This window comes from Mauremys reevesii, linkage group 11, assembly GCF_016161935.1.
Source record: "Mauremys reevesii isolate NIE-2019 linkage group 11, ASM1616193v1, whole genome shotgun sequence".
In the NCBI taxonomy this organism is placed as follows: domain Eukaryota; kingdom Metazoa; phylum Chordata; order Testudines; family Geoemydidae; genus Mauremys; species Mauremys reevesii.
This window is the reverse complement of record NC_052633.1, coordinates 27,521,495-27,536,702: the sequence shown is the minus strand read 5'-3', so window position 1 is coordinate 27,536,702 and position 15,208 is coordinate 27,521,495. Positions and strand designations below refer to the sequence as shown.

The following is a 15,208-nucleotide window of genomic DNA, read 5'->3' as shown; positions in this document are numbered from 1 at the left end:
TAAAAGTTAAAATAAGAATAATTCTGGGATTGTGAAGCTTAACATACAACTCCAATGGTGTGCTTCTGCAACACAATATAGTCACTGAATTCCAATAACTGGTAAGCTACCTTCCTTCCTGCAGTTAAAACTCAGAAGAGAGTGGGGGAGAAGACCAGTTATGTGTATTATTGTTATAAAAATATTTTGTAAATAGTTCATAATTCAACAGGAAGTTGAATGGATTGCAGATGACTCCCTGAACATGCATACAAGGCTAATCACCACCTGACTCATGAGCCCCCAAATTGTCGAAAAAAACCCTCAGTTCTCGCTTTTTGTTTAAGTGCAGCAAAGTCAAATACTTTATTCTGTTTAGCAGCTACAACAGAAAAAAAGTACACTAGGACATAAGGTCTCCCCTTCCTAGACAGGTCTCTCAACAGGTAAACAATTACAGCAGCATTTATACTTTTATTACAAACAATAATAAGCAACAGCTGCATTTTGTTTATACATAGGTTATCCTAATATTTTGTTTTTCTCACTTAAAAAACTCCAGTCTACCTTTCGTATTATTTACACAAGGTTGAAAAACAACTTTTCACACAGTTCTTTTCCACTCGCCTTACACAATCCTCGCTTTTACAAATCTCGCATTATTAAAATTACAGTTAGCCTAACTCTTGCTAACAAAAACTATTATGCATTAAAATCCCCTACAAATCCCTATCAATTCTTTCTATACTTCTACAATGGTGTATCATTTTTCTCATGTATTATCAATGTTAACCAGTGATGAGCTGCCAAAATATTAACAACCGGTTCCCTCCTCCCCCCCCGGGGGGGGGTCATGCCCCATCCAACCCCTCATGTTCCTTGACACACCCCCCCGTGACCCTTGACCCATCCCCCCTTTCCCTGTCCCCTGACTGCCCCTTGTCGCCCCACCCAACCCCTCCTCTCATTCTCGATGGCCCCCCAGGACCCCTACCCCATCCAACCACCCCTTCTCTCTGTCCCAGAGTGCCCCCACCACCTCATCCAACCCAGCGCTTTCCTGACGGCTCCCGGGACCCTTGCCCCATTCATTCACCCTGTTCCCTGCCCTCTGACCGCCCTGACCCCTATCCACCCCCCCACAACCCACTCCCTTCCTGCCCCCTTACCACACTGCCTGGGGCTGGGACCGGATCCACTCCGCCAGGACCACAACCGGCGCCGTGGGGCCCAACTCCCCGAGCCCGGCTGGACCAGAGAAGGCACCGCGCTCGGCAGCCGCCGCCCGACTCCCGGCCGGCACCGGGCCGAGCCGCCGAGCCGCGGGGCCTGACTCCCGGCCGGCACCGGGGCCGAGCCGCGTGGCTGGCATCGGGGCCGGAGCCGCGGGGCCCGATTCCCCGGGCTGGCACTGGAGCCGGAGCTGGTGCCGCAGGTCCCGAGCTGGGCCGGGTCGGAGCCGCTCAGCTGGGACCAGACCGAGCCGGGGGTGCTTGGCCGGGACTGGGCTGGGGAGCTTGGCCGGGGCCAGGGGGAGCCGCTCAAGTGGAGCTGGAAAGGGCCACGCGCGCCGTCCGCCCCGCCCGGCTTACCTGCCTGCTACTCGTTTCAGGCTTCCCGCGAACATCTGATTCGCGGGAAGCAGGGGAGGGGGGAGGAGAAGGAGGGCGGAGCGTTCAGGGGAGAGGGGGAGGTGAGCTGGGGCCGGGGCCGGGCAGACAGCTGCCCGAGCTTTGTTAAATTTAAAAACTTTTTAGAACCTGGTTGTCCTGGAACAACCGGTTCTAAAAAGGCTTCTAAATTTAACAACCGGTTCGCGCGAACCGCTGCGAACCGGCTGGAGCTCACCACTGATGTTAACCTTACGTGTGTGAATGGTGTGTGTCAATGCATGCATTAAAATGCCATAAATATTCTAAAAGTATTATTAGCCCCAAAAACACAATTTATTGTTCATGGGCTACTTTTTAGAACTGTCCACTCTGTGAGGGAGCTATAATTTTTAGTTCCTTCTAAACAATACTTACATTTCTGGGATTTTAGTTTTAAACAAAAAAGAAATCCACTGTAAATGGTGGGGAAAACCTCGTAGCATGATTTTGACAATGAAACCTTCTTCAGAACTGTTCTGCAGATAAAATATTGCCTGCACCATTAATAACACCTTTTTGCTTACAAAGGGCTAAATTGTGCTTAGCACTAGCATGACTGCCCAAGACAGTAGGAACGAGTAGAGATTCTCTTCACTTGCAAGGCTACCCAGGTCACACCTCTTGCCTTCAGGTGATAGCAGTAGTTGAACACCTGGTGTTACCCCTGAATGCAAGTCGGCAGGTAGAGTGTAGCAGGTGCAGGCGTGGTTCTGCTCCTCCTTTTCTCCCCACCATGGGAGCCTGTGGAGTAATAAGTTGCATGTCATAAAGGGGTGTCACAAATTCCCCACTCACACCTTCTGCACAACCAGAGATGCTCAGAGGAATTGTGGCTCTACAGCAATGCCTCTGAGTGCTCCCCTGCACCTGGACATCACCTTTTACTTCAGGCTGAAGTTACATGGTACACTATAGCCCAAAAAATATTTAAGAAAGATCTTCTAATCAAAATATTATTCCTCACTTTATTTTTTTATTTCTATCTTGCTTTCTTTTGTTCCATTTAGTTTAGATGTTCTACTGGAGAGTTTTCTGTATTTACATTACAACAGATAGTTGTTAGATGGACAAGATGACATTTTAAAATTACTGTATATTGGTGCCTCACTAAGGAGGCTGGGAAGACCTGTATTTAGATAAGGCTAATTCAGCACCTAAATAACTAAATATGAAACTATTTTGACATTATTTTTATGTTCCCATCATTTCTGACTAGCTCCAGAGTCATTTGATGCACCAGCAAGTTTTGTTTTATTTGGTCCAAAACTGTTTCCTGACTCCACTCCTAGAATAACGATCAAGATATAGGAACTCCAGTAAGTGGTGTTTTTTAGTATATGGGATAGTTTAAATTGTTTATTTTATTGTTCTATTATAATCGTTTAGAAGATATATTGAAAAAATATTGCCTCTAACTAAAAAGACTTATTTGTGGGGTCCCATCCCTCTGCCCCGTGAACTAGCTCAGCTGTCCATTGGAATTGCTGATGATTGTGAAGTCACAGAATGATACATGATGATGTGTTACAACAGGACTAGTCAGAATGAATTGTGACTAAAATATAATTTTTGTAAAATTTAATTGTAGGTGTCTTCAGTACTCGATAGGTGGGTGTGGCAGTATCATATTAGTTGAAAAAAGTGTACAATGCCCAAAGGTAGTTGTCATTGTGTCTAATGACTCTTTATCAAATAGGAGTCTAATTGTGCCTGTAAGGGGTATCTTCAAAAGCACTCAAGTACACAATACACCATGGAGATCCAAAGTGTGGGGTGGGAAAGGTACCCACTGCTATGTATTTTAGGGGAATTCGGTGTACTCCTCTTTTGCAGGTGGCCAGTTCTGTGGGACAGTTTAGAGGGAGGGCAGGATGCAAGGATGTTTCGCGCCCTAGGTGAAACTTCCACCTTGCGCCCCACTCACACACCCCGAGCCCTGTGGCAGCTCTCCACCTCCCCTCCACCCCGAGGCACCCCCCCCAAGGCAGCTCTCCACCTCCCCTCCACCCCGAGGCACCCCCCCCAAGGCAGCTCTCCCACTCCGCCCTGAGGCACCCCTCCCCCACGGCAGCTCCCCACGGCCCTGGGAGCCGTGCAGCAGCTCCCCGCCCCAGCTCACCTCTGCTCCTCCTCCTCCTCCCCAAGCACACCGTCGCCGCTCCACTTCTCCCACCTCCCAAGCTTGTGGCGCCAATCAGCTGTTTGGTGCCGCAAGCCTGGGAGGGAGAGAAGCAGAGTGGGGCGGCATGCTCAGGGGAGGAGGCAGAGCAGAGGAGAGCTGGAGTGGGGAGCGGTTCCCCTGTGTGCCGCGGCCCCCTTACTTGCTGCAGGCGGCCCTCACCGCACCCCCTGCCCCAGGTCCCTCCGCCTAAATGCCAACGATGACCGGGGCAGCTGAAGATCCGGCCACCGTGGTCGCCGACGAAGGACCCGAAATGCCGCCCCCCAAATGCTAGTGCCCTAGGCAACCGCCTAGGTCACCTAATGGGTTGCACCGCTCCTGCCCCCCCACCCATCTCTCTTCTCCTTTTGGGGAGTTTACTGTAGCTAGTTCCTCTTCTATATAGGGGAGCACAAAGACTGCAGTTGTTAGCTCTTTCTGTGGAAGTTATTAAAGAGAAGCCACTTGTACCACACATGGGATGGGCACACTTTGGCCATAAATTAGCTGATCTGAAATATTTTTTTGAAAGTTTAAATACCCAAAATAATTCTGCACAGGGATTTCAGTGCAATTTTACTTTTTTGAAACTTTTGGACTGACAGTCTGTACATTCTATATGCTTCAGTAGGCTCCTGTTTAGGTCTAACTTTTGAGAGTAGGAGAGTTTAAATTCTACGCAGACTCTTTTAAATGGATCTTTCCATGTTATCAGACTTGAATCAGAAAGTGCATTCCAACAGAGTTCACCCCAGTTTGGCCCAGCTTGCAGTGCACAGTATTGTTAAGCACCCATACCCAGGACAAGCCAGCATTGGCTGCCAGTGCAGGCCCATCTGACTGGCCTCATAGACTTTAAGGCCAGAAGGGACCATCCTGATCATCTAGTGTCTGACTTCCTGTACAGTAACTCCTTGCTTAATGTTGTAGTTATGTTCCTGGAAAATGTGACTTTACGCAAAACGATGTTAAGCAAATCCAATTTCCTCATAAAAATTAATGTAAATGGGGGGGTTAGGTTCCAGGGAAATGTTTTTCACCAGACAAAGGACTCTCTTTCTCTCTATATATATATATCTATGCTCACCATTCTCAGTCCCAATAAGGCAGATGACCTTTTCTTGATGGCCAGTCAGGATCAGGGAGACTCTGGGGGACTCCAATTTCTGCACGGTGTCATTGGCAGAGTGTTGAGGTCTGGCTGCTCTGATCTTGGGGCTGTGTCATGGAGTTGGTTCCTAAGGATTTCTTTTTGGACCCAGTTTATATAGTGAAACTAGAGTCCTGCTTAGCTATACTACAATTTTACTAACCAAGCCTAACATATTGCAACAAAATTCTCTAATCAATCATATCCCACTACCTTAATTAATTTACACCTAGCAAAATTAATTATGTAACCAACAGAAACAATCAAAGAACCAGACAGAGACCATACAAACAATAGAGAAGTGGGGACCATAATGACAAAAATAAAATAAAATAATGAGGATTTCACAACCACAACTGTTGATAAGTGATTTCTTGCCAGAATGCTACCAAACTAAGTTCTCTTTAACCATCTTAAAATCTGTTTCTTTATCTGGTGATGGTGGGTGCTATTAGGACAGGATCTCCTTAACAGCCTGATATTACATTGTTTTAATGTAATTTAGATGAAATGTGAGAATGACACTTCCTGCTTCTTAGCTAATGGCTGCTGCTCTCCTAATATGACTGCAGACAAAGGCCTGAGGCCCTACAATATGGTTACAGAAATGGCCTTATTGTTGCATCAGATAGTTTATGCAATATTGACTTCCAAGTAATTCCAAGCCTCCTCCACATTCAGATCCTTGAGTTCTTCAGTCCAGTCCACTTCCCTAACTAATTCCCTTAATTTTTTAAAGTTTGCCCTTTTGAAATCAAGGGCCCTAATTGCAGATCCATTTTTGTTTAGTGCTCCATTTAGTTTAAACTGAATTAGCTCATGATCACTCAGACCAAGGGGTTGTCCCTTATAACCAGTTGTATGAGATCCTCACTAATACCAAATCTAAAATAGCATCACCTGTTGTTGCTTCCGTGACTATTTTGTGAAGAAATGTGTCAGCTGTCACATCCAAGAAAATATTGGCCTTATTATTATTAGTTGCACTTGTCCTCCAATCTATGTCTGGGAAGTTAAAGTCTCCCATAATCACACAATTCCCAGTAGTACTTATTTCATTAAAAACATTAAAGAGGTCTCTATCCATATCCAAAGCAGATCTTGGGGTTCTGTAGCATACCCCAAGCACTATTCCAAAGGAACCTCTAGTAGCTTTCTTCCCCAAAGTAATTTTGACCCAAACAGATTCTGTTTTATCCATTCCATCACTTCTAATTTCTCTAGTCTACCTCATCATTAATATACAATGCTACTCTACCACGTTTATCTTTATTTCTGTCTTTCCTAAACAACACATACCTTCAATACCTGTACTCCAGTCGTGACTACTATTCCACCATGTTTCTGTTATCCCTCTAATATCTGGTTTCACTTCCTGCATCAGTAGTTCTAGTTCCTCCATTTTGTTACTCAGGCTTCTTTCATTGGCGTACAAACATCTTAGTTGTTTCTGCTTGGCAAATTGGTTGAAACTATAGTAAAGAACAGAATTACCAGAATTACCATTACTATTAGTTCTCATCCTTAAAGGAAACCTGCACAACATTTTCAAAAGATGAGCCTGGGATCTTAAATTCATTACTCTGCTAGATGCTAAGGCCATGTCTACACTACAAAATTATGTTGGCCTAACTTATATTGGCATACATTCATCACAGTTACTAAATCGCTTGTGTGTGTGCATGGCCAGTGCACGTCCCTACCGGGAGCACTTGTATTATTGTATTGTAGTGTGGGGCACTCTGGGATGGCTCCTGAAAACGGGTAACAGTTGATGTAAGCAAAGCAGTGTCTACACTGTCACTGTGTTGACCTAATTACATCAACTTTGACTCTATGCCACTTGGGGAGGTGGTGTTACTTAGGGGAGGTCTACACTTAAAACGCTGCATTGGCACAGCTGCATCGCACTGTAGCGCTTACGTTAAGATGTTCCTACGCTGATGGGAGCCCTTCTTCCATCAGCACAGTTAATACACCTCCCTGGGAGGCGGAACTATACTGACATAGCGCTGTCTACGTGAGAATTTAGGTCAGTATAACTGCATTGCTCAGGTAGTGTAGACCTGGCCTAAATTGGCATAGAGAGGCACTTATATTTGCGGAAGCCAAACTTAAGTTAAGACACTTGCACAGCTAGGTTGACACAAGGCAGTTTATGTCGACCTAATCATGCAGTGTAGACCAACCCTGAAAATCATAGACTGAATAGGGACACTGGATTTGTGGTTTATTACAACAGTCTGTAACCCACTAACCCCCTCTTTTTGTCTATGACTGCGGAAGTGTTAACGGGCCATTCTACTTTGAATAGTCTCTTACAATATGTGGTAACTATGCTAAACAATCTGTTCCACCTTGCATTTTGCTGCAAGCTGGGAGTTCCTTTCCCAGACCTGTCTGACTTGAAAGCTTTTCTCTCCCACCAACAGAAGATAGTCCAATAAAAAGTAATCAAATGGACAGGTTCATATCATATGCATAAAAAAGAATACAAATATCTCTCCCATACTTCATAATGTGTATGCAAATAATTAAAAAAAAAGACTACAGTGCACAAAAAATACAATCCAAAGAATTGAACTGTAGTGTTACAGTGGGCATTGTTTAATTCAGAGTTAAATGCTGACTTGTTTTTAAGTCATTCTGATATAGTGTTAGCCAAAGACAGGCATGATCAGACCCAGAAGGAGAGACAAAAGAGGTTACTTTAAGTTGTAGATATGGAAGAATTAAAAAGTAACAAAAAAAATTAGTAAGATTTCCAGTTTCCTGGATATGAAGTTATTTGATAGTTGCTAACTCTGTAATAGATTACACAATTTGTTTTATGTCACGTGAACTTTGTACCAGGCTATTCTGAGTTCATAAATATGTGGAACTTCATACAAGCAGCCCTTGAAAGTCAATTTCTGCAGATTTTACTGGTAAGAAATGTTTCCATTTGTATTTAATCAATTACATTTTATATAATATTTACCAGAGGCTGAATCTTTCATAACAAAGATTTCAGGGAAGCTATAAAGAAAACAAATTTAAAAATGTAATACAAAAACAGGAGTATAACTTATTACATTTATAATTGGTTATAATTCCTACAAACCATCAAAGTAACTTCATGTGAAGAAAAGTTACATACATTTTGCCTAGCCATATTTTACGTTTAATACACATTTGCTTTCTAAAAGCCACTGAATAGAAGTATGCGGTTGGTTTACTTCACTATTTCCAAACAAGCTTAATTAGTGAAGTTTACTGAGATATAACAATAACTCTGGGAAAGTATCTTGGTAAATTGAAATAAATGATCAATAACTTATTAAATCATAATGGCTCTAATAGCGTTTAAAGTCCATTTTTTGAAAACTACTTATATTTATATTTATCTAGTAAAGGAAATTAATATATGTTTTTAAAATAGGCATTCAGCCATATATGTGTTAACCCAGAAGACTATAATGGCACTAAAGAAATAATTAATGTAAATAATAAATGTAATGTATACTTTTTCAAAATTATAATGCACAACAAAATAGGCACTTTTCTAGTAGGTAATAATATCTAACAAAATAAGTATAAAGGACTACTATTACAACGCCCTATCCAGTGCATGACCTTCACAAAGTGCACAGATGTATTATGGGTAGAAAGAATGCCATGTTTATAGATGCTAATTTTTCACTGGCACAAGTAACTCTTTGTACTTTGATTGTCTGAAGATGGCTAAAGTCCTACAGTGTCAGTTGGTAATATTATTGTGAGTAAGCAGATAATAAATAATCAGTAGTTCAAGTTAACTGAAAGTTGAAAACTAATTACCTGAAGTTCTAGTATGTCGGCTTAGACTTACTTTTATCTTATAAACATTGAGAACTATTACAGTGCCATAAAGAGGGTGAAAATCAAAAACATAGCATTCAACTTTACAATCTCTGCTTACTCTGTGTAGTACTGAACACGAACAGTCACTCTGACTTCAACAGTACATTGTTATTTGCATAGCTCCCAATGTGTACACAGCACTGTATTGTTGTGGAGCCATGCCAAACAAGTAATATGTACTCTGTGTCAAAGAGCTATTTGAATGGCCGCAAGCTGGTACAATACAAGATGAAACAGGACAACATATTACAAGTATGTGGTGTTGGATACTCATTATAACTGGAATAACTGTACATGCCTGGCAAAGAGCTTTCATTTTTTTACGTTCTAGCAAGCAGCAGGCAAACTTTTTTTGATTAGGGTAGTGGGGTCAGCCTCAGTTGCTAGAAACAGAGTAATTCTCTGCCTCCAAATATCTTTCCTTACAACTAGGTAGGAAGTAGGGTTTTTCAGATAAGAGAGGCACAGATGGCCCAGTCCCATAACACTTGGGCCATATATACATTTGGAGCTAAAGCCATAATTCTTAGCTTGTGTAGACATCATTCATACTAAAAATAGTAGCGTATCCACAGTAGAATTGGCAGTCGCAAGTGACAGCATGGGCTAGCCACCACACGTACATACTCATGGGGTCCAGGCAGGTTTGTGCTTGGGGAAGCGAGGCTGTGCCACTGCTGCCTATGCTACTGCAGCTAAACTACTCTTTTTAATGCGCTAGCTCAATGAGATCCAGTGTGAGTATGTCTGTGCAAGTGTAGACATGCCCTTAGTGTCTGTCCATACATCTACAACCCCTACACTCTTACAACTGTCTTAAATGGAGGACTGTTCACGCATCAGCTTCAACAAATCCTGCATTGTGGCAGGGGGTTGGACTAGATGACCCTTGTTTCCTTCTAATCCTATGATTCTATGGCCCAATATTCTCTATAGCAAACAGATCCCCAGAAATAGTTATTTAGCACTAATTTATTAAAAGGTGAATTTTGACCTATCCTTATTTGCATCATTAGGCTCCTATAGAAATGCCAATCTAAGCCATCAATGCCTTCAATACGTGTGTCTCAATTGCGATTTTTTCATTAGAAACATAAGCCGTATGTGCAGTTTTATTCTTTATTAAAGGGACTATACGGTATCTCTGCTTACTTTTGTTTAAGATTATGCCTCCTATAGCCCCCTATTTTTCAGGGCACCCAAGCAGGTGGCACTGTTAAACATAGTTTTCCAAATTAGTTTTCTTAGGGTGTGAGCAAATGTTCAGTCTTAGGAAGGCATATTATGTTATTTTTTGTTATGCAAGGTTTTGAGTGGAAGTGGTAGTCCTTGGAAAGTGAGCAACGTGAGCTGCAGAAAAGTTTCATGTCTATTTTGGTCTCTGATGAGAGTCAATTCTTGAGGCAGAGTTACTCCCAGAAACCAGGAATTGGGGTTGGCTGCAGTTCCAGACAGAAGAGATGGCCTGCATGCTGTTTGACCACCTCTCTTTCTGGACTGATGCATGTGTGTAAATTAAATAAGTTATACGATGACTGTACTCAGACTCCTCATCACTGATTTCTCCTCCACTGGGAAGGTGAACTGCAAGACCCAGAACTCAGCAAATGCTCAGCAGAGGGGCAATACTGGTATCAGAATGGAACACTTGCGCTGGAAGAAAGGGCAGTCACATTAGAAACATGCTGCAGAATTTGCCATCACAAGTAGGAGAAACAACTGATTTAAAATTAACCCCAAATGTGGGAAGTTGGCCAGACTTCTCTTTTTCAATCCAGAAACAAAAATTAGCAATAGAAGAGGCTTACTATTTGGATTACTGTCATGGCATGGGGACGCTTTTTGCCCTTTCAGTTCCTAATACTGAGGTCTTCACTGGGCTCTCACAATGATTATCGTAAGAATGTAGAAAAATAAACAGCAGAGTAATTTAAAATATAAATGCCCTGTATTACAGTAGAGAAGAAAGGGAGATGCCTCAGAAGTTGCAACTACTATAGTGGAGCACTGAAACTGATCTTGTGCTCCCAGGACCAGATCCTCAGCTTGTGTAAATTAGCATAGCGCCATCCTTCACTAGATGAGAAACTGGCCCAGAGTATTTTATTTCCATTATTTATGTTATGGCTGTCTGGAACTACCTCAGCAGTGGTGCAAGTGGAAACCATTTCTTACTGGCAAGTGGGGGGAGCCATGGTGGGCACGTGACCTCTTCCTGTGACCCTCCACGTGACTTCTTCCCACCCTGCCTCCAGCTTGGGGCCCCCACGCTCTCTCCATCCCCTTCCCATGATCCACCCCCCTTACCTGGGGATGGGGGAGGCTCTGTCCTCCTCCCACTGTGCCTTTGGAACTGCAGCGGTGAAAGGAGCAGCTACTCCAGCATGGGTCTACCACCCCAGCTCTTTCACACAGGGTCTCCTCCATCTGTACAGCAGCCCCGCCAGATGACAGGGCTGGGGGGCGGGGCTGGAGGTGGTACAGCAACCGCACCAGAGGAGTGGCTGGCATGGGGCTGGCCAGTGGCCACATGTTCTGCTCCTTTCCCTGCTGTGGTTCCTGGGAAAGCCCTGCGGTTCAGGGCTCTCCCAGGAACCACAACGAGGAAAGGAGCAGAATGCCGGCAGCTCCTCCGGCGGCTGTACTGCCCCCAGCTCTCTCCTCTGATGGGGCTGCTGCTGGGAGCTCTGCATGGAAGGGCTGGGGGCAGAGGAGCTGCCGGCGAGGGGCCGCCCAGTAGCCCCATGTTCTGCTGCTCCTCTTTCCGGTATGCTGTACCAGCTATAAATAACTTGCCCTACTTGTTCTGATGCTTCTTAGACAATAAAAAGGAAGCCTCTTGCAAACAAACGTGATGTTTGATGACCAACTTGGGGAGCAACCTTCTTTCTTGCAGTGCTTCCCAAAAATTGGAGGCTGCAGAACTGCAACAGAAAAGCCAGTCTGAAATAGAACATGAACAAACTTGCTCATAGCATTCCAGCACTTCCTAGTTTGGGCCAGGTTGGAAATACTGCCTGGGACTTATGACATATAAAAAGGTGATCAAACAAAGCAGGTTTTGTGTTTATTATGGTAATGTCATAGTTTTGTCCATCACAAAAGACTAAGGTCTGTGTATGAGGAATGGCTAAAGGAGCAAGTTGGTTTTTATTTTATCTGAACTGGTTCACCCATTCCTCACAGAAAATGTATTTTAAATAGTTAACTAATCTGTAAAATTAGTTAACACCTTGAAGCCAACATTGTTCTTCACAGACATAAGTACTATCACTGTAAATCAGGGGACTTGGGGTTTGTTTGGTCATTTTTGGTGACCTGTTTTGACAGAGATTATTCATTTTGTAAAAATTACCTCAACAGAACTTTTGTCTTAGCAGTGGGCCAAAGTAATGAACACACAAATCTCATTAATAAGTAATAAACAAGCATAGTATCTAGCTTGATATAATGGTCACAAATATCAGAGAGTTTGTATTTGAAATTAGTGCACCTTAAACATGGAAAATAAATCATACAGGGATCATTTAAATCAACTGATGACAAGAAAAATTAACCTACAGACATATAGACCACAGTCAAAGTCATAGTGCAAAGGAATTGCCTAGAGCAGTGGTTCTCAAACTTTTTTGTTCACGGACCACTTGAAAATTGCTGAGGGTCTCAGTGGACCACTTAAGGATCTTTCCAAATGTTGTTTGTATCGTTAGCTAACTATTGAAAAGTGCTTTGGATAAAAGCGCTATATAAAAATAACCTTAATAATTATTAACTTTTTTTGGTTCTACATGTAACCCCTTTGGGGTTTAGAGAGCATGGCCCCTTTAAATCTTTTTCCCAGGTGGGAGGGGGAGAGTAAGAAAAAAGGAGGGAAAGTCCAGGGGGGCGGAGCTGGAGCTCCGGGGAGGGAGAGGCAGCCGGCAGGCCGGGGAGAAGTGAAGCAGGGAGAACCTGCCTGAGGCCTGAGGAGAACAGGCCTGATCGGGGATAGGACAGGACAGGAGCCAGGAGGAGCCCTGTGCCGGGGAGAATCGCCCGAGAAGGACAGGCGGGAGCTGGAGCCAGTATCACGCCTGCCCAGAGCTGCGTGGGGCTGTGAGTACTGGGGCTGGTGACTCTGCATTGGGAACAAGGAGGGAGGCTGTAGCTAGGTAAGTGGGGAGGTGGTCGCTCTGTGGGGCTTTGCAGAGAGCAGCAGAAGAGGGCACTGGAGGGGTTTGCTGGGGAAAGTTCACTGGAGCCGAAGACAACCAGGAGACCCCAAGACTCGCCACCGGACTGAAACTTTGGTCAGGCCTCCTGAACTCTGTGTGCAGACACATTGCTCAGTGTCTGCCCTTCCAGACTGTGCTACCACTGGGCCTGTGGGGCCTTGGTTTGGATGCAGCCCTGTTTTACTGCTCCCCCTATACATCTCATCCCTCTGTAAATAAATACTTCCCTTTGTTATATCCATTGTCCAGATTCCTGTGGGGGAGGGTGTTCACTCTGGGGGGTTGGAACAGGTGCCCCTGGGGTGGAAGGGGTTTCTCCTGCTGCATTCCTGCGCGCGCTGTCTCTTGGCCAGAGCTGCCTGCAAAGCAGACTCCATCTTGGCCACGAGGGCACTAAAGTTATACACAAATAAAAGCACGAGTCATATTTTAATATCAGTATTCTTACCTTTCTAATGCGATGGATGTGCCCTCTCTCCCCTGCCCCTGAGCTGGCACTGGGAAGGAGTGGGGTCTCTCCCCAGCAGCTGCAGCCCTGGAGCTGGGGAAAGCAGCCCTGCATGTCCCAAATTCCTCCCACCCCTTTTTCTCACCCCACTGCCCCCTCCCACCTACCTCCTATCTCCCCCAAGGCCACCACCTCACCTTACATGTGCATCTTCTCAGGGGCCAGGCCTAATTAGTGGAGCTAATTAGATGGGTGGCCCTTCATTTTTTCCCTCTTCTCCATTCTCCACTTCATCCCTTTCTGTTGTTGTCCTATGAAAATCTCATTGCATGGGGTGATGGAACTATGCCTTTAAAATAGTTCCTATTCCTCAGCTCTCTTTTGTTTCATTGTTTGTTGAGATTGTGACATCAGAGGTTACTCTCCCAATGATCACAAACCCTTTCACACTTATTCATTTGGATATTATGAGATTATTAGTTAAATCACCTTAGAACTATTTTTTTAAATAAAAACATTTGGAAACATAGGAATTGTCACACTGAATCAGACCTGAGGTCCATCTAGTCCAGTATCCTGTTCTCACCTGGTCAATGGAGTAGTTTTCTCTGAAATACCACTGGGGTGGCAACAAGACTTTAGATAGTCACCAAAAGACCTGTGCACACAGAACCAAAAAAGCCCACAGAAAAACAAACAAAAAGCCTTCTGCTAGCCCACACCTAGGGAGGATAAAGGAACTGCACCAACACACAAACAGTTAAATATTTCTATGTTGATAGTTCTTTATTTGGATCAAAATAATATTCAGTAAAATTTGCACTAGTGAGCAGCTTACTACCCTCAAAGATCTAGATTTATGACACTGGATTTGAAATATGTAATAAAGACTCAAGGACACAACAGCAGATGAGGAAGCCTGACATGATGTGCAATTCAACTCTTAAACAAGTATAGCTGGGTTTTGTATTCGTATATATTTGTAGATAATACTGTAAGTATGGATATGTACGCATGTATGACTTTATGCTGATGAGCACCATTGAAGTCAATGGAGCTATGTGAATATACAATAAGGGCATGATCCAAACGCTGTTGAAGTCAATGTAAAGAATCGCACTGACTTCAAAAGACTTTGGATCTAGCCCTAATGCCCTTGACCCTTAGAGCTTAAACACTAAAGGCCTCTGCTACCCACACTTCAAGCAGTACCTTCTTCCAAGAGAAGTCCCATTGGATTCAAAGGCCCTACTTGACATGAAAATTTAATCCTAAATTAGTTGAAGAACCAGAAATAAAACTGACAACCTCTGGTAACAATCAGTGAGCTAACTCCACATTCCATAAGATGGTTGTGAATTTGGATGTAAAATGACTGGTATGCTTCATTATCTGGTTTATTTGAGTTATAGATTATGGACAAATTGATATTACGCCTGTTGATAGAAATATTGAACCAAAATTATTTCCAGAAGAGCATTTCTACGTACAGTGAGAGAAGGTTCTCATTTTCCTTACTATAATACAAACAAATTTCTAACAACTTCCATGACAGTATACTTTACATTGGTGCTATCTGGGCTTGAGAAAACTGCTATAGTCATGAAATAGCATACACTGTAATGAACAGTCAAATGGGAGGCCACTGCATACAAGTAATGTCCAATGCCTGCCATTGTGTCATAATGCATTCATGAGCATGTCTTAACTAGGAATCTTATC

The 15,208-nt window shown here is 43.7% G+C and overlaps 1 long non-coding RNA gene across 1 annotated transcript in view; it reads left to right on the top strand.

Annotated features, from left to right (window-relative positions):
- LOC120374299 overlaps positions 1-7,857 on the top strand; it is an 89,114-nt gene extending 81,257 nt beyond the window's left edge. The window contains exons 5-6 of the long non-coding RNA XR_005585992.1: positions 2,848-2,947; positions 7,796-7,857. This is a non-coding gene — a long non-coding RNA (uncharacterized LOC120374299). The remainder of the gene's footprint in view (positions 1-2,847; positions 2,948-7,795) is intronic.
- Positions 7,858-15,208: the final 7,351 nt, after the last annotated feature.